The 19008-nt window shown below is 35.1% G+C and overlaps 9 pseudogenes; all 9 read right to left on the reverse strand.

The window, feature by feature from the left end:
• Positions 1-3245: 3245 nt before the first annotated feature.
• LOC118240208 lies at positions 3246-3364 on the reverse strand (annotated as a pseudogene).
• A 1093-nt stretch (positions 3365-4457) lies between these two features.
• Positions 4458-4576, reverse strand: LOC118240209 (annotated as a pseudogene).
• Positions 4577-6935: 2359 nt separating this feature from the next.
• LOC118240210 lies at positions 6936-7054 on the reverse strand (annotated as a pseudogene).
• Positions 7055-8259: 1205 nt separating this feature from the next.
• LOC118240211 lies at positions 8260-8378 on the reverse strand (annotated as a pseudogene).
• Positions 8379-10216: 1838 nt separating this feature from the next.
• LOC118240213 lies at positions 10217-10335 on the reverse strand (annotated as a pseudogene).
• A 1838-nt stretch (positions 10336-12173) lies between these two features.
• Positions 12174-12292, reverse strand: LOC118240181 (annotated as a pseudogene).
• A 1205-nt stretch (positions 12293-13497) lies between these two features.
• LOC118240214 lies at positions 13498-13616 on the reverse strand (annotated as a pseudogene).
• Positions 13617-14820: 1204 nt separating this feature from the next.
• On the reverse strand, positions 14821-14939 carry LOC118240215 (annotated as a pseudogene).
• A 2635-nt stretch (positions 14940-17574) lies between these two features.
• Positions 17575-17693, reverse strand: LOC118240216 (annotated as a pseudogene).
• Between the last annotated feature and the right edge of the window lie 1315 nt (positions 17694-19008).

Here is a 19008-nt window from a genome sequence, read left to right on the forward strand (position 1 = left end):
GCTTGAAAGTAAATTAAAATGATGCAATAAAAGCTTACAACATCTGGGATTCAGAGGCACTAACAGACAGATTTTTTATTAATCACTGCACTTCACATTCACGCATGTCAGTTGGAGAGTAAATTAAAGTGATGCAATAAAAACTTACAGCATCTGCTATTCCCAGTTGCTAACAGATAGTTTGACTTAATGATTCACTGCACTTCAAATTTGAGCATGATAGCTTGAACATAAATTAAAGGGATGCAATAAAATCTTACAGCACCTGCTATTCCCTGGTGCAAAAAGATTTCTATTTAATCTATGCACTTCACATAGAAGCATGTCAGTTGCAGAGTAAATTAAAGTGATGCAACAAATACATACAGCATCTGCTATTCCCAGTTGCTAACAGATAGTTTGACTTAATGATTCACTGCACTTCAAATTTGAGCATGATAGCTTGAACATAAATTAAAGGGATGCAATAAAATCTTACAGCACCTGCTATTCCCTGGTGCAAAAAGATTTCTATTTATTCTGTGCACTGCACATAGAAGCATGTCAGCTTGAAAGTAAATTAAAGTGATGCAACAAATACCTACAGCATCTGCTATTCCCAGGTGCTAACAGATAGTTTTTTTTATTAATCACTGCACTTCACAATTGAGCATGTCAGCTTGAAAGTAAATTAAAGTGATGCAATAAAAACTAACAGATAGTTTGATTTAATGATTCACTGCACTTCAAATTTGAGCATGATAGCTTGAACATAAATTAAAGGAATGCAATAAAATCTTAGAGCACCTGCTATTCCCTGGTGCAAAAAGATTTCTATTTAATCTGTACACTTCAGATAGAAGCATGTCAGTTGCAGAGTAAATTAAAGTGATGCAACAAATACCTACAGCATCTGCTATTCCCAGGTGCTAACAGATAGTTTGATTTAATGATTCACTGCACTTCAAATTTGAGCATGATAGCTTGAACATAAATTAAAGTGATGCAATAAATACCTACAGCATCTGCTATTCCCAGTTGCTAACAGATAGTTTGACTTAATGATTCACTGCACTTCAAATTTGAGCATGATAGCTTGAACATAAATTAAAGGGATGCAATAAAATCTTACAGCACCTGCTATTCCCTGGTGCAAAAAGATTTCTATTTATTCTGTGCACTGCACATAGAAGCATGTCAGCTTGAAAGTAAATTAAAGTGATGCAACAAATACCTACAGCATCTGCTATTCCCAGGTGCTAACAGATAGTTTTTTTATTAATCACTGCACTTCACAATTGAGCATGTCAGCTTGAAAGTAAATTAAAGTGATGCAATAAAAACTAACAGATAGTTTGATTTAATGATTCACTGCACTTCAAATTTGAGCATGATAGCTTGAACATAAATTAAAGGAATGCAATAAAATCTTACAGCACCTGCTATTCCCTGGTGCAAAAAGATTTCTATTTAATCTGTGCACTTCAGATAGAAGCATGTCAGTTGCAGAGTAAATTAAAGTGATGCAACAAATACCTACAGCATCTGCTATTCCCAGGTGCTAACAGATAGTTTGATTTAATGATTCACTGCACTTCAAATTTGAGCATGATAGCCTGAACATAAATTAAAGGGATGCAATAAAATCTTACAGCATCTGCTATTCCCAGGTTCTAACAGATAGTTTGATTTAATGATTCACTGCACTTCAAATTTGAGCATGATAGCTTGAACATAAATTAAAGGAATGCAATAAAATCTTAGAGCACCTGCTATTCCCTGGTGCAAAAAGATTTCTATTTAATCTGTACACTTCAGATAGAAGCATGTCAGTTGCAGAGTAAATTAAAGTGATGCAACAAATACCTACAGCATCTGCTATTCCCAGGTGCTAACAGATAGTTTGATTTAATGATTCACTGCACTTCAAATTTGAGCATGATAGCCTGAACATAAATTAAAGGGATGCAATAAAAACTTACAGCATCTGCTATTCGCAGGTTCTAACAGATAGTTTGATTTAATGATTCACTGCACTTCAAATTTGAGCATGATAGCTTGAACATAAATTAAAGGAATGCAATAAAATCTTAGAGCACCTGCTATTCCCTGGTGCAAAAAGATTTCTATTTAATCTGTACACTTCAGATAGAAGCATGTCAGTTGCAGAGTAAATTAAAGTGATGCAACAAATACCTACAGCATCTGCTATTCCCAGGTGCTAACAGATAGTTTGATTTAATGATTCACTACACTTCAAATTTGAGCATGATAGCTTGAACATAAATTAAAGTGATGCAATAAATACCTACAGCATCTGCTATTCCCAGTTGCTAACAGATAGTTTGACTTAATGATTCACTGCACTTCAAATTTGAGCATGATAGCTTGAACATAAATTTAAGGGATGCAATAAAATCTTACAGCACCTGCTATTCCCTGGTGCAAAAAGATTTCTATTTATTCTGTGCACTGCACATAGAAGCATGTCAGCTTGAAAGTAAATTAAAGTGATGCAACAAATACCTACAGCATCTGCTATTCCCAGGTGCTAACAGATAGTTTTTTTATTAATCACTGCACTTCACAATTGAGCATGTCAGCTTGAAAGTAAATTAAAGTGATGCAATAAAAACTAACAGATAGTTTGATTTAATGATTCACTGCACTTCAAATTTGAGCATGATAGCTTGAACATAAATTAAAGGAATGCAATAAAATCTTACAGCACCTGCTATTCCCTGGTGCAAAAAGATTTCTATTTAATCTGTGCACTTCAGATAGAAGCATGTCAGTTGCAGAGTAAATTAAAGTGATGCAACAAATACCTACAGCATCTGCTATTCCCAGGTGCTAACAGATAGTTTGATTTAATGATTCACTGCACTTCAAATTTGAGCATGATAGCCTGAACATAAATTAAAGGGATGCAATAAAAACTTACAGCATCTGCTATTCGCAGGTTCTAACAGATAGTTTGATTTAATGATTCACTGCACTTCAAATTTGAGCATGATAGCTTGAACATAAATTAAAGGAATGCAATAAAATCTTAGAGCACCTGCTATTCCCTGGTGCAAAAATATTTCTATTTAATCTATGCACTTCACATAGAAGCATGTCAGTTGCAGAGTAAATTAAAGTGATGCAACAAATACCTACAGCATCTGCTATTCCCAGGTGCTAACAGATAGTTTTTTTTATTAATCACTGCACTTCACATTTGAGCATGTCAGCTTGAAAGTAAATTAAAGTGATGCAAGAAAAGCCTACAGCAGCTGGTATTCCTAGGTAGGGTCCCACCTCAGTACTATCCAGGTCCAAATTTGCTTAGTTTCAAAGGTCAGATGAGATTGGGCGTTCTCAAACTGGTGTGGCCGTAAGCGTTAAACACTTACTCTAATTGCCTATTCATAGCAAATATGATCAAAGACCAATCTGACAATTTTTTTTATTTAATCACTGCACTTGACATTCTAGAATGTTAGCTTGAAAGTAAATTAAAATGATGCAATAAAAGCTTACAACATCTGGGATTCAGAGGCACTAACAGACAGATTTTTTATTAATCACTGCACTTCACATTCACGCATGTCAGTTGGAGAGTAAATTAAAGTGATGCAATAAAAACTTACAGCATCTGCTATTCCCAGTTGCTAACAGATAGTTTGACTTAATGATTCACTGCACTTCAAATTTGAGCATGATAGCTTGAACATAAATTAAAGGGATGCAATAAAATCTTACAGCACCTGCTATTCCCTGGTGCAAAAAGATTTCTATTTAATCTATGCACTTCACATAGAAGCATGTCAGTTGCAGAGTAAATTAAAGTGATGCAACAAATACCTACAGCATCTGCTATTCCCAGTTGCTAACAGATAGTTTGACTTAATGATTCACTGCACTTCAAATTTGAGCATGATAGCTTGAACATAAATTAAAGGGATGCAATAAAATCTTACAGCACCTGCTATTCCCTGGTGCAAAAAGATTTCTATTTATTCTGTGCACTGCACATAGAAGCATGTCAGCTTGAAAGTAAATTAAAGTGATGCAACAAATACCTACAGCATCTGCTATTCCCAGGTGCTAACAGATAGTTTTTTTTATTAATCACTGCACTTCACATCCTAGCATGTCAGCTTGAAAGTAAATTAAAGTGATGCAATAAAAACTAACAGATAGTTTGATTTAATGATTCACTGCACTTCAAATTTGAGCATGATAGCTTGAACATAAATTAAAGGAATGCAATAAAATCTTAGAGCACCTGCTATTCCCTGGTGCAAAAAGATTTCTATTTAATCTATGCACTTCACATAGAAGCATGTCAGTTGCAGAGTAAATTAAAGTGATGCAACAAATACCTACAGCATCTGCTATTCCCAGGTGCTAACAGATAGTTTTTTTTATTAATCACTGCACTTCACATTTGAGCATGTCAGCTTGAAAGTAAATTAAAGTGATGCAAGAAAAGCCTACAGCAGCTGGTATTCCTAGGTAGGGTCCCACCTCAGTACTATCCAGGTCCAAATTTGCTTAGTTTCAAAGGTCAGATGAGATTGGGCGTTCTCAAACTGGTGTGGCCGTAAGCCTTAAACACTTACTCTAATTGCCTATTCATAGCAAATATGATCAAAGACCAATCTGACAATTTTTTTTATTTAATCACTGCACTTGACATTCTAGAATGTTAGCTTGAAAGTAAATTAAAATGATGCAATAAAAGCTTACAACATCTGGGATTCAGAGGCACTAACAGACAGATTTTTTATTAATCACTGCACTTCACATTCACGCATGTCAGTTGGAGAGTAAATTAAAGTGATGCAATAAAAACTTACAGCATCTGCTATTCCCAGGTGCTAACAGATAGTTTGATTTAATGATTCACGGCACTTCAAATTTGAGCCTGATAGCCTGAACATAAATTAAAGGGATACAATAAAATCTTACAGCACCTGCTATTCCCTGGTGCAAAAAGATTTCTATTTAATCTGTGCACTTCAGATAGAAGCATGTCAGTTGCAGAGTAAATTAAAGTGATGCAACAAATACCTACAGCATCTGCTATTCCCAGGTGCTAACAGATAGTTTGATTTAATGATTCACTGCACTTCAAATTTGAGCATGATAGCTTGAACATAAATTAAAGTGATGCAACAAATACCTACAGCATCTGCTATTCCCAGTTGCTAACAGATAGTTTGACTTAATGATTCACTGCACTTCAAATTTGAGCATGATAGCTTGAACATAAATTAAAGGGATGCAATAAAATCTTACAGCACCTGCTATTCCCTGGTGCAAAAAGATTTCTATTTATTCTGTGCACTGCACATAGAAGCATGTCAGCTTGAAAGTAAATTAAAGTGATGCAACAAATACCTACAGCATCTGCTATTCCCAGGTGCTAACAGATAGTTTTTTTTATTAATCACTGCACTTCACAATTGAGCATGTCAGCTTGAATGTAAATTAAAGTGATGCAATAAAAACTAACAGATAGTTTGATTTAATGATTCACTGCACTTCAAATTTGAGCATGATAGCTTGAACATAAATTAAAGGAATGCAATAAAATCTTAGAGCACCTGCTATTCCCTGGTGCAAAAAGATTTCTATTTAATCTATGCACTTCACATAGAAGCATGTCAGTTGCAGAGTAAATTAAAGTGATGCAACAAATACCTACAGCATCTGCTATTCCCAGGTGCTAACAGATAGTTTGACTTAATGATTCACTGCACTTCAAATTTGAGCATGATAGCTTGAACATAAATTAAAGGGATGCAATAAAATCTTACAGCACCTGCTATTCCCTGGTGCAAAAAGATTTCTATTTATTCTGTGCACTGCACATAGAAGCATGTCAGCTTGAAAGTAAATTAAAGTGATGCAACAAATACCTACAGCATCTGCTATTCCCAGGTGCTAACAGATAGTTTTTTTTATTAATCACTGCACTTCACAATTGAGCATGTCAGCTTGAAAGTAAATTAAAGTGATGCAATAAAAACTAACAGATAGTTTGATTTAATGATTCACTGCACTTCAAATTTGAGCATGATAGCTTGAACATAAATTAAAGGAATGCAATAAAATCTTAGAGCACCTGCTATTCCCTGGTGCAAAAAGATTTCTATTTAATCTGTGCACTTCAGATAGAAGCATGTCAGTTGCAGAGTAAATTAAAGTGATGCAACAAATACCTACAGCATCTGCTATTCCCAGGTGCTAACAGATAGTTTGATTTAATGATTCACTGCACTTCAAATTTGAGCATGATAGCTTGAACATAAATTAAAGTGATGCAATAAATACCTACAGCATCTGCTATTCCCAGTTGCTAACAGATAGTTTGACTTAATGATTCACTGCACTTCAAATTTGAGCATGATAGCTTGAACATAAATTAAAGGGATGCAATAAAATCTTACAGCACCTGCTATTCCCTGGTGCAAAAAGATTTCTATTTATTCTGTGCACTGCACATAGAAGCATGTCAGCTTGAAAGTAAATTAAAGTGATGCAACAAATACCTACAGCATCTGCTATTCCCAGGTGCAAACAGATAGTTTTTTTTATTAATCACTGCACTTCACAATTGAGCATGTCAGCTTGAAAGTAAATTAAAGTGATGCAATAAAAACTAACAGATAGTTTGGTTTAATGATTCACTGCACTTCAAATTTGAGCATGATAGCTTGAACATAAATTAAAGGAATGCAATAAAATCTTAGAGCACCTGCTATTCCCTGGTGCAAAAAGATTTCTATTTAATCTATGCACTTCACATAGAAGCATGTCAGTTGCAGAGTAAATTAAAGTGATGCAACAAATACCTACAGCATCTGCTATTCCCAGGTGCTAACAGATAGTTTTTTTTATTAATCACTGCACTTCACATTTGAGCATGTCAGCTTGAAAGTAAATTAAATTGATGCAAGAAAAGCCTACAGCAGCTGGTATTCCTAGGTAGGGTCCCACCTCAGTACTATCCAGGTCCAAATTTGCTTAGTTTCAAAGGTCAGATGAGATTGGGCGTTCTCAAACTGGTGTGGCCGTAAGCCTTAAACACTTACTCTAATTGCCTATTCATAGCAAATATGATCAAAGACCAATCTGACAATTTTTTTTATTTAATCACTGCACTTGACATTCTAGAATGTTAGCTTGAAAGTAAATTAAAATGATGCAATAAAAGCTTACAACATCTGGGATTCAGAGGCACTAACAGACAGATTTTTTATTAATCACTGCACGTCACATTCACGCATGTCAGTTGGAGAGTAAATTAAAGTGATGCAATAAAACCTTACAGCATCTGCTATTCCCAGGTGCTAACAGATAGTTTGATTTAATGATTCACTGCACTTCAAATTTGAGCCTGATAGCCTGAACATAAATTAAAGGGATACAATAAAATCTTACAGCACCTGCTATTCCCTGGTGCAAAAAGATTTCTATTTAATCTGTGCACTTCAGATAGAAGCATGTCAGTTGCAGAGTAAATTAAAGTGATGCAACAAATACCTACAGCATCTGCTATTCCCAGGTGCTAACAGATAGTTTGATTTAATGATTCACTGCACTTCAAATTTGAGCATGATAGCTTGAACATAAATTAAAGTGATGCAACAAATACCTACAGCATCTGCTATTCCCAGTTGCTAACAGATAGTTTGACTTAATGATTCACTGCACTTCAAATTTGAGCATGATAGCTTGAACATAAATTAAAGGGATGCAATAAAATCTTACAGCACCTGCTATTCCCTGGTGCAAAAAGATTTCTATTTATTCTGTGCACTGCACATAGAAGCATGTCAGCTTGAAAGTAAATTAAAGTGATGCAACAAATACCTACAGCATCTGCTATTCCCAGGTGCTAACAGATAGTTTTTTTTATTAATCACTGCACTTCACAATTGAGCATGTCAGCTTGAAAGTAAATTAAAGTGATGCAATAAAAACTAACAGATAGTTTGATTTAATGATTCACTGCACTTCAAATTTGAGCATGATAGCTTGAACATAAATTAAAGGAATGCAATAAAATCTTAGAGCACCTGCTATTCCCTGGTGCAAAAATATTTCTATTTAATCTGTGCACTTCACATAGAAGCATGTCAGTTGCAGCGTAAATTAAAGTGATGCAACAAATACCTACAGCATCTGCTATTCCCAGGTGCTAACAGATAGTTTTTTTTATTAATCACTGCACTTCACATTTGAGCATGTCAGCTTGAAAGTAAATTAAAGTGATGCAAGAAAAGCCTACAGCAGCTGGTATTCCTAGGTAGGGTCCCACCTCAGTACTATCCAGGTCCAAATTTGCTTAGTTTCAAAGGTCAGATGAGATTGGGCGTTCTCAAACTGGTGTGGCCGTAAGCCTTAAACACTTACTCTAATTGCCTATTCATAGCAAATATGATCAAAGACCAATCTGACAATTTTTTTTATTTAATCACTGCACTTGACATTCTAGAATGTTAGCTTGAAAGTAAATTAAAATGATGCAATAAAAGCTTACAACATCTGGGATTCAGAGGCACTAACAGACAGATTTTTTATTAATCACTGCACTTCACATTCACGCATGTCAGTTGGAGAGTAAATTAAAGTGATGCAATAAAAACTTACAGCATCTGCTATTCCCAGGTGCTAACAGATAGTTTGATTTAATGATTCACGGCACTTCAAATTTGAGCCTGATAGCCTGAACATAAATTAAAGGGATACAATAAAATCTTACAGCACCTGCTATTCCCTGGTGCAAAAAGATTTCTATTTAATCTGTGCACTTCAGATAGAAGCATGTCAGTTGCAGAGTAAATTAAAGTGATGCAACAAATACCTACAGCATCTGCTATTCCCAGGTGCTAACAGATAGTTTGATTTAATGATTCACTGCACTTCAAATTTGAGCATGATAGCTTGAACATAAATTAAAGTGATGCAACAAATACCTACAGCATCTGCTATTCCCAGTTGCTAACAGATAGTTTGACTTAATGATTCACTGCACTTCAAATTTGAGCATGATAGCTTGAACATAAATTAAAGGGATGCAATAAAATCTTACAGCACCTGCTATTCCCTGGTGCAAAAAGATTTCTATTTATTCTGTGCACTGCACATAGAAGCATGTCAGCTTGAAAGTAAATTAAAGTGATGCAACAAATACCTACAGCATCTGCTATTCCCAGGTGCTAACAGATAGTTTTTTTTATTAATCACTGCACTTCACAATTGAGCATGTCAGCTTGAAAGTAAATTAAAGTGATGCAATAAAAACTAACAGATAGTTTGATTTAATGATTCACTGCACTTCAAATTTGAGCATGATAGCTTGAACATAAATTAAAGGAATGCAATAAAATCTTAGAGCACCTGCTATTCCCTGGTGCAAAAAGATTTCTATTTAATCTGTGCACTTCAGATAGAAGCATGTCAGTTGCAGAGTAAATTAAAGTGATGCAACAAATACCTACAGCATCTGCTATTCCCAGGTGCTAACAGATAGTTTGATTTAATGATTCACTGCACTTCAAATTTGAGCATGATAGCTTGAACATAAATTAAAGTGATGCAATAAATACCTACAGCATCTGCTATTCCCAGTTGCTAACAGATAGTTTGACTTAATGATTCACTGCACTTCAAATTTGAGCATGATAGCTTGAACATAAATTAAAGGGATGCAATAAAATCTTACAGCACCTGCTATTCCCTGGTGCAAAAAGATTTCTATTTATTCTGTGCACTGCACATAGAAGCATGTCAGCTTGAAAGTAAATTAAAGTGATGCAACAAATACCTACAGCATCTGCTATTCCCAGGTGCTAACAGATAGTTTTTTTTATTAATCACTGCACTTCACAATTGAGCATGTCAGCTTGAAAGTAAATTAAAGTGATGCAATAAAAACTAACAGATAGTTTGATTTAATGATTCACTGCACTTCAAATTTGAGCATGATAGCTTGAACATAAATTAAAGGAATGCAATAAAATCTTAGAGCACCTGCTATTCCCTGGTGCAAAAATATTTCTATTTAATCTGTGCACTTCACATAGAAGCATGTCAGTTGCAGCGTAAATTAAAGTGATGCAACAAATACCTACAGCATCTGCTATTCCCAGGTGCTAACAGATAGTTTTTTTTATTAATCACTGCACTTCACATTTGAGCATGTCAGCTTGAAAGTAAATTAAAGTGATGCAAGAAAAGCCTACAGCAGCTGGTATTCCTAGGTAGGGTCCCACCTCAGTACTATCCAGGTCCAAATTTGCTTAGTTTCAAAGGTCAGATGAGATTGGGCGTTCTCAAACTGGTGTGGCCGTAAGCCTTAAACACTTACTCTAATTGCCTATTCATAGCAAATATGATCAAAGACCAATCTGACAATTTTTTTTATTTAATCACTGCACTTGACATTCTAGAATGTTAGCTTGAAAGTAAATTAAAATGATGCAATAAAAGCTTACAACATCTGGGATTCAGAGGCACTAACAGACAGATTTTTTATTAATCACTGCACTTCACATTCACGCATGTCAGTTGGAGAGTAAATTAAAGTGATGCAATAAAAACTTACAGCATCTGCTATTCCCAGGTGCTAACAGATAGTTTGATTTAATGATTCACGGCACTTCAAATTTGAGCCTGATAGCCTGAACATAAATTAAAGGGATACAATAAAATCTTACAGCACCTGCTATTCCCTGGTGCAAAAAGATTTCTATTTAATCTGTGCACTTCAGATAGAAGCATGTCAGTTGCAGAGTAAATTAAAGTGATGCAACAAATACCTACAGCATCTGCTATTCCCAGGTGCTAACAGATAGTTTGATTTAATGATTCACTGCACTTCAAATTTGAGCATGATAGCTTGAACATAAATTAAAGTGATGCAACAAATACCTACAGCATCTGCTATTCCCAGTTGCTAACAGATAGTTTGACTTAATGATTCACTGCACTTCAAATTTGAGCATGATAGCTTGAACATAAATTAAAGGGATGCAATGAAATCTTACAGCACCTGCTATTCCCTGGTGCAAAAAGATTTCTATTTATTCTGTGCACTGCACATAGAAGCATGTCAGCTTGAAAGTAAATTAAAGTGATGCAACAAATACCTACAGCATCTGCTATTCCCAGGTGCTAACAGATAGTTTTTTTTATTAATCACTGCACTTCACAATTGAGCATGTCAGCTTGAAAGTAAATTAAAGTGATGCAATAAAAACTAACAGATAGTTTGATTTAATGATTCACTGCACTTCAAATTTGAGCATGATAGCTTGAACATAAATTAAAGGAATGCAATAAAATCTTAGAGCACCTGCTATTCCCTGGTGCAAAAAGATTTCTATTTAATCTGTGCACTTCAGATAGAAGCATGTCAGTTGCAGAGTAAATTAAAGTGATGCAACAAATACCTACAGCATCTGCTATTCCCAGGTGCTAACAGATAGTTTGATTTAATGATTCACTGCACTTCAAATTTGAGCATGATAGCTTGAACATAAATTAAAGTGATGCAATAAAAACTTACAGCATCTGCTATTCCCAGGTGCTAACAGATAGTTTGATTTAATGATTCACTGCACTTCAAATTTGAGCATGATAGCTTGAACATAAATTAAAGGGATGCAATAAAATCTTACAGCACCTGCTATTCCCTGGTGCAAAAAGATTTCTATTTATTCTGTGCACTGCACATAGAAGCATGTCAGCTTGAAAGTAAATTAAAGTGATGCAACAAATACCTACAGCATCTGCTATTCCCAGGTGCAAACAGATAGTTTTTTTTATTAATCACTGCACTTCACAATTGAGCATGTCAGCTTGAAAGTAAATTAAAGTGATGCAATAAAAACTAACAGATAGTTTGGTTTAATGATTCACTGCACTTCAAATTTGAGCATGATAGCTTGAACATAAATTAAAGGAATGCAATAAAATCTTAGAGCACCTGCTATTCCCTGGTGCAAAAAGATTTCTATTTAATCTATGCACTTCACATAGAAGCATGTCAGTTGCAGAGTAAATTAAAGTGATGCAACAAAAACTTACAGCATCTGCTATTCCCATGTGCTAACAGATAGTTTTTTTTATTAATCACTGCACTTCACATTTGAGCATGTCAGCTTGAAAGTAAATTAAATTGATGCAAGAAAAGCTTACAGCAGCTGGTATTCCTAGGTAGGGTCCCACCTCAGTACTATCCAGGTCCAAACTTGCTTAGTTTCAAAGGTCAGATGAGATTGGGCGTTCTCAAACTGGTGTGGCCGTAAGCCTTAAACACTTACTCTAATTGCCTATTCATAGCAAATATGATCAAAGACCAATCTGACAATTTTTTTTATTTAATCACTGCACTTGACATTCTAGAATGTTAGCTTGAAAGTAAATTAAAATGATGCAATAAAATCTTACAACATCTGGGATTCAGAGGCACTAACAGACAGATTTTTTATTAATCACTGCACTTCACATTCACGCATGTCAGTTGGAGAGTAAATTAAAGTGATGCAATAAAAACTTACAGCATCTGCTATTCCCAGGTGCTAACAGATAGTTTGATTTAATGATTCACGGCACTTCAAATTTGAGCCTGATAGCCTGAACATAAATTAAAGGGATACAATAAAATCTTACAGCACCTGCTATTCCCTGGTGCAAAAAGATTTCTATTTAATCTGTGCACTTCAGATAGAAGCATGTCAGTTGCAGAGTAAATTAAAGTGATGCAACAAATACCTACAGCATCTGCTATTCCCAGGTGCTAACAGATAGTTTGATTTAATGATTCACTGCACTTCAAATTTGAGCATGATAGCTTGAACATAAATTAAAGTGATGCAACAAATACCTACAGCATCTGCTATTCCCAGTTGCTAACAGATAGTTTGACTTAATGATTCACTGCACTTCAAATTTGAGCATGATAGCTTGAACATAAATTAAAGGGATGCAATAAAATCTTACAGCACCTGCTATTCCCTGGTGCAAAAAGATTTCTATTTATTCTGTGCACTGCACATAGAAGCATGTCAGCTTGAAAGTAAATTAAAGTGATGCAATAAAAACTTACAGCATCTGCTATTCCCAGGTGCAAACAGATAGTTTTTTTTATTAATCACTGCACTTCACAATTGAGCATGTCAGCTTGAAAGTAAATTAAAGTGATGCAATAAAAACTAACAGATAGTTTGGTTTAATGATTCACTGCACTTCAAATTTGAGCATGATAGCTTGAACATAAATTAAAGGAATGCAATAAAATCTTAGAGCACCTGCTATTCCCTGGTGCAAAAAGATTTCTATTTAATCTATGCACTTCACATAGAAGCATGTCAGTTGCAGAGTAAATTAAAGTGATGCAACAAATACCTACAGCATCTGCTATTCCCAGGTGCTAACAGATAGTTTTTTTTATTAATCACTGCACTTCACATTTGAGCATGTCAGCTTGAAAGTAAATTAAATTGATGCAAGAAAAGCCTACAGCAGCTGGTATTCCTAGGTAGGGTCCCACCTCAGTACTATCCAGGTCCAAATTTGCTTAGTTTCAAAGGTCAGATGAGATTGGGCGTTCTCAAACTGGTGTGGCCGTAAGCCTTAAACACTTACTCTAATTGCCTATTCATAGCAAATATGATCAAAGACCAATCTGACAATTTTTTTTATTTAATCACTGCACTTGACATTCTAGAATGTTAGCTTGAAAGTAAATTAAAATGATGCAATAAAATCTTACAACATCTGGGATTCAGAGGCACTAACAGACAGATTTTTTATTAATCACTGCACTTCACATTCACGCATGTCAGTTGGAGAGTAAATTAAAGTGATGCAATAAAAACTTACAGCATCTGCTATTCCCAGGTGCTAACAGATAGTTTGATTTAATGATTCACGGCACTTCAAATTTGAGCCTGATAGCCTGAACATAAATTAAAGGGATACAATAAAATCTTACAGCACCTGCTATTCCCTGGTGCAAAAAGATTTCTATTTAATCTGTGCACTTCAGATAGAAGCATGTCAGTTGCAGAGTAAATTAAAGTGATGCAACAAATACCTACAGCATCTGCTATTCCCAGGTGCTAACAGATAGTTTGATTTAATGATTCACTGCACTTCAAATTTGAGCATGATAGCTTGAACATAAATTAAAGTGATGCAACAAATACCTACAGCATCTGCTATTCCCAGTTGCTAACAGATAGTTTGACTTAATGATTCACTGCACTTCAAATTTGAGCATGATAGCTTGAACATAAATTAAAGGGATGCAATAAAATCTTACAGCACCTGCTATTCCCTGGTGCAAAAAGATTTCTATTTATTCTGTGCACTGCACATAGAAGCATGTCAGCTTGAAAGTAAATTAAAGTGATGCAACAAATACCTACAGCATCTGCTATTCCCAGGTGCTAACAGATAGTTTTTTTATTAATCACTGCACTTCACAATTGAGCATGTCAGCTTGAAAGTAAATTAAAGTGATGCAATAAAAACTAACAGATAGTTTGATTTAATGATTCACTGCACTTCAAATTTGAGCATGATAGCTTGAACATAAATTAAAGGAATGCAATAAAATCTTAGAGCACCTGCTATTCCCTGGTGCAAAAAGATTTCTATTTAATCTATGCACTTCACATAGAAGCATGTCAGTTGCAGAGTAAATTAAAGTGATGCAACAAATACCTACAGCATCTGCTATTCCCAGGTCCTAACAGATAGTTTTTTTTATTAATCACTGCACTTCACATTTGAGCATGTCAGCTTGAAAGTAAATTAAAGTGATGCAAGAAAAGCCTACAGCAGCTGGTATTCCTAGGTAGGGTCCCACCTCAGTACTATCCAGGTCCAAATTTGCTTAGTTTCAAAGGTCAGATGAGATTGGGCGTTCTCAAACTGGTGTGGCCGTAAGCCTTAAACACTTACTCTAATTGCCTATTCATAGCAAATATGATCAAAGACCAATCTGACAATTTTTTTATTTAATCACTGCACTTGACATTCTAGAATGTTAGCTTGAAAGTAAATTAAAATGATGCAATAAAATCTTACAACATCTGGGATTCAGAGGCACTAACAGACAGATTTTTTATTAATCACTGCACTTCACATTCACGCATGTCAGTTGGAGAGTAAATTAAAGTGATGCAATAAAAACTTACAGCATCTGCTATTCCCAGGTGCTAACAGATAGTTTGATTTAATGATTCACGGCACTTCAAATTTGAGCCTGATAGCCTGAACATAAATTAAAGGGATACAATAAAATCTTACAGCACCTGCTATTCCCTGGTGCAAAAAGATTTCTATTTAATCTGTGCACTTCAGATAGAAGCATGTCAGTTGCAGAGTAAATTAAAGTGATGCAACAAATACCTACAGCATCTGCTATTCCCAGGTGCTAACAGATAGTTTGATTTAATGATTCACTGCACTTCAAATTTGAGCATGATAGCTTGAACATAAATTAAAGTGATGCAACAAATACCTACAGCATCTGCTATTCCCAGTTGCTAACAGATAGTTTGACTTAATGATTCACTGCACTTCAAATTTGAGCATGATAGCTTGAACATAAATTAAAGGGATGCAATAAAATCTTACAGCACCTGCTATTCCCTGGTGCAAAAAGATTTCTATTTATTCTGTGCACTGCACATAGAAGCATGTCAGCTTGAAAGTAAATTAAAGTGATGCAACAAATACCTACAGCATCTGCTATTCCCAGGTGCTAACAGATAGTTTTTTTTATTAATCACTGCACTTCACAATTGAGCATGTCAGCTTGAAAGTAAATTAAAGTGATGCAATAAAAACTAACAGATAGTTTGATTTAATGATTCACTGCACTTCAAATTTGAGCATGATAGCTTGAACATAAATTAAAGGAATGCAATAAAATCTTAGAGCACCTGCTATTCCCTGGTGCAAAAAGATTTCTATTTAATCTATGCACTTCACATAGAAGCATGTCAGTTGCAGAGTAAATTAAAGTGATGCAACAAATACCTACAGCATCTGCTATTCCCAGTTGCTAACAGATAGTTTGACTTAATGATTCACTGCACTTCAAATTTGAGCATGATAGCTTGAACATAAATTAAAGGGATGCAATAAAATCTTACAGCACCTGCTATTCCCTGGTGCAAAAAGATTTCTATTTATTCTGTGCACTGCACATAGAAGCATGTCAGCTTGAAAGTAAATTAAAGTGATGCAACAAATACCTACAGCATCTGCTATTCCCAGGTGCTAACAGATAGTTTTTTTTATTAATCACTGCACTTCACATTTGAGCATGTCAGCTTGAAAGTAAATTAAAGTGATGCAAGAAAAGCCTACAGCAGCTGGTATTCTCTAGGTAGGGTCCCACCTCAGTACTATCCAGGTCCAAATTTGCTTAGTTTCAAAGGTCAGATGAGATTGGGAGTTCTCAAACTGGTGTGGCCGTAAGCCTTAAACACTTACTCTAATTGCCTATTCATAGCAAATATGATCAAAGACCAATCTGACAATTGTTTTTATTTAATCACTGCACTTGACATTCTAGAATGTTAGCTTGAAAGTAAATTAAAATGATGCAATAAAAGCTTACAACATCTGGGATTCAGAGGCACTAACAGACAGATTTTTTATTAATCACTGCACTTCACATTCACGCATGTCAGTTGGAGAGTAAATTAAAGTGATGCAATAAAAACTTACAGCAACTGCTATTCCCAGGTGCTAACAGATAGTTTGATTTAATGATTCACTGCACTTCAAATTTGAGCCTGATAGCCTGAACATAAATTAAAGGGATACAATAAAATCTTACAGCACCTGCTATTCCCTGGTGCAAAAAGATTTCTATTTAATCTGTGCACTTCAGATAGAAGCATGTCAGTTGCAGAGTAAATTAAAGTGATGCAACAAATACCTACAGCATCTGCTATTCCCAGGTGCTAACAGATAGTTTGATTTAATGATTCACTGCACTTCAAATTTGAGCATGATAGCTTGAACATAAATTAAAGTGATGCAACAAATACCTACAGCATCTGCTATTCCCAGTTGCTAACAGATAGTTTGACTTAATGATTCACTGCACTTCAAATTTGAGCATGATAGCTTGAACATAAATTAAAGGGATGCAATAAAATCTTACAGCACCTGCTATTCCCTGGTGCAAAAAGATTTCTATTTATTCTGTGCACTGCACATAGAAGCATGTCAGCTTGAAAGTAAATTAAAGTGATGCAATAAAAACTATCAGATAGTTTGATTTAATGATTCACTGCACTTCAAATTTAAGCATGATAGCTTGAACATAAATTAAAGGAATGCAATAAAATCTTAGAGCACCTGCTATTCCCTGGTGCAAAAAGATTTCTATTTAATCTATGCACTTCACATAGAAGCATGTCAGTTGCAGAGTAAATTAAAGTGATGCAACAAATACCTACAGCATCTGCTATTCCCAGGTCCTAACAGATAGTTTTTTTATTAATCACTGCACTTCACATTTGAGCATGTCAGCTTGAAAGTAAATTAAAGTGATGCAAGAAAAGCCTACAGCAGCTGGTATTCCTAGGTAGGGTCCCACCTCAGTACTATCCAGGTCCAAATTTGCTTAGTTTCAAAGGTCAGATGAGATTGGGCGTTCTCAAACTGGTGTGGCCGTAAGCCTTAAACACTTACTCTAATTGCCTATTCATAGCAAATATGATCAAAGACCAATCTGACAATTTTTTTTATTTAATCACTGCACTTGACATTCTAGAATGTTAGCTTGAAAGTAAATTAAAATGATGCAATAAAAGCTTACAACATCTGGGATTCAGAGGCACTAACAGACAGATTTTTTATTAATCACTGCACGTCACATTCACGCATGTCAGTTGGAGAGTAAATTAAAGTGATGCAATAAAAACTTACAGCATCTGCTATTCCCAGGTGCTAACAGATAGTTTGATTTAATGATTCACTGCTCTTCAAATTTGAGCATGATAGCTTGAACATAAATTAAAGGGATGCAACAAATACCTACAGCATCTGCTATTCCCAGTTGCTAACAGATAGTTTGACTTAATGATTCACTGCACTTCAAATTTGAGCATGATAGCTTGAACATAAATTAAAGGGATGCAATAAAATCTTACAGCACCTGCTATTCACTGGTGCAAAAAGATTTCTATTTATTCTGTGCACTGCACATAGAAGCATGTCAGCTTGAAAGTAAATTAAAGTGATGCAACAAATACCTACAGCATCTGCTATTCCCAGGTGCTAACAGATAGTTTTTTTTATTAATCACTGCACTTCACATCCTAGCATGTCAGCTTGAAAGTAAATTAAAGTGATGCAATAAAAACTAACAGATAGTTTGATTTAATGATTCACTGCACTTCAAATTTGAGCATGATAGCTTGAACATAAATTAAAGGAATGCAATAAAATCTTAGAGCACCTGCTATTCCCTGGTGCAAAAAGATTTCTATTTAATCTATGCACTTCACATAGAAGCATGTCAGTTGCAGAGTAAATTAAAGTGATGCAACAAATACCTACAGCATCTGCTATTCCCAGGTGCTAACAGATAGTTTTTTTTATTAATCACTGCACTTCACATTTGAGCATGTCAGCTTGAAAGTAAATTAAAGTGATGCAAGAAAAGCCTACAGTAGCTGGTATTCTCTAGGTAGGGTCCCACCTCAGTACTATCCAGGTCCAAATATGCTTAGTTTCAAAGGTCAGATGAGATTGGGAGTTCTCAAACTGGTGTGGCCGTAAGCCTTAAACACTTACTCTAATTGCCTATTCATAGCAAATATGATCAAAGACCAATCTGACAATTGTTTTTATTTAATCACTGCACTTGACATTCTAGAATGTTAGCTTGAAAGTAAATTAAAATGATGCAATAAAAGCTTACAACATCTGGGATTCAGAGGCACTAACAGACAGATTTTTTATTAATCACTGCACTTCACATTCACGCAT

This window comes from Electrophorus electricus, chromosome 19 (assembly GCF_013358815.1).
Source record: "Electrophorus electricus isolate fEleEle1 chromosome 19, fEleEle1.pri, whole genome shotgun sequence".
Classification (NCBI taxonomy): domain Eukaryota; kingdom Metazoa; phylum Chordata; class Actinopteri; order Gymnotiformes; family Gymnotidae; genus Electrophorus; species Electrophorus electricus.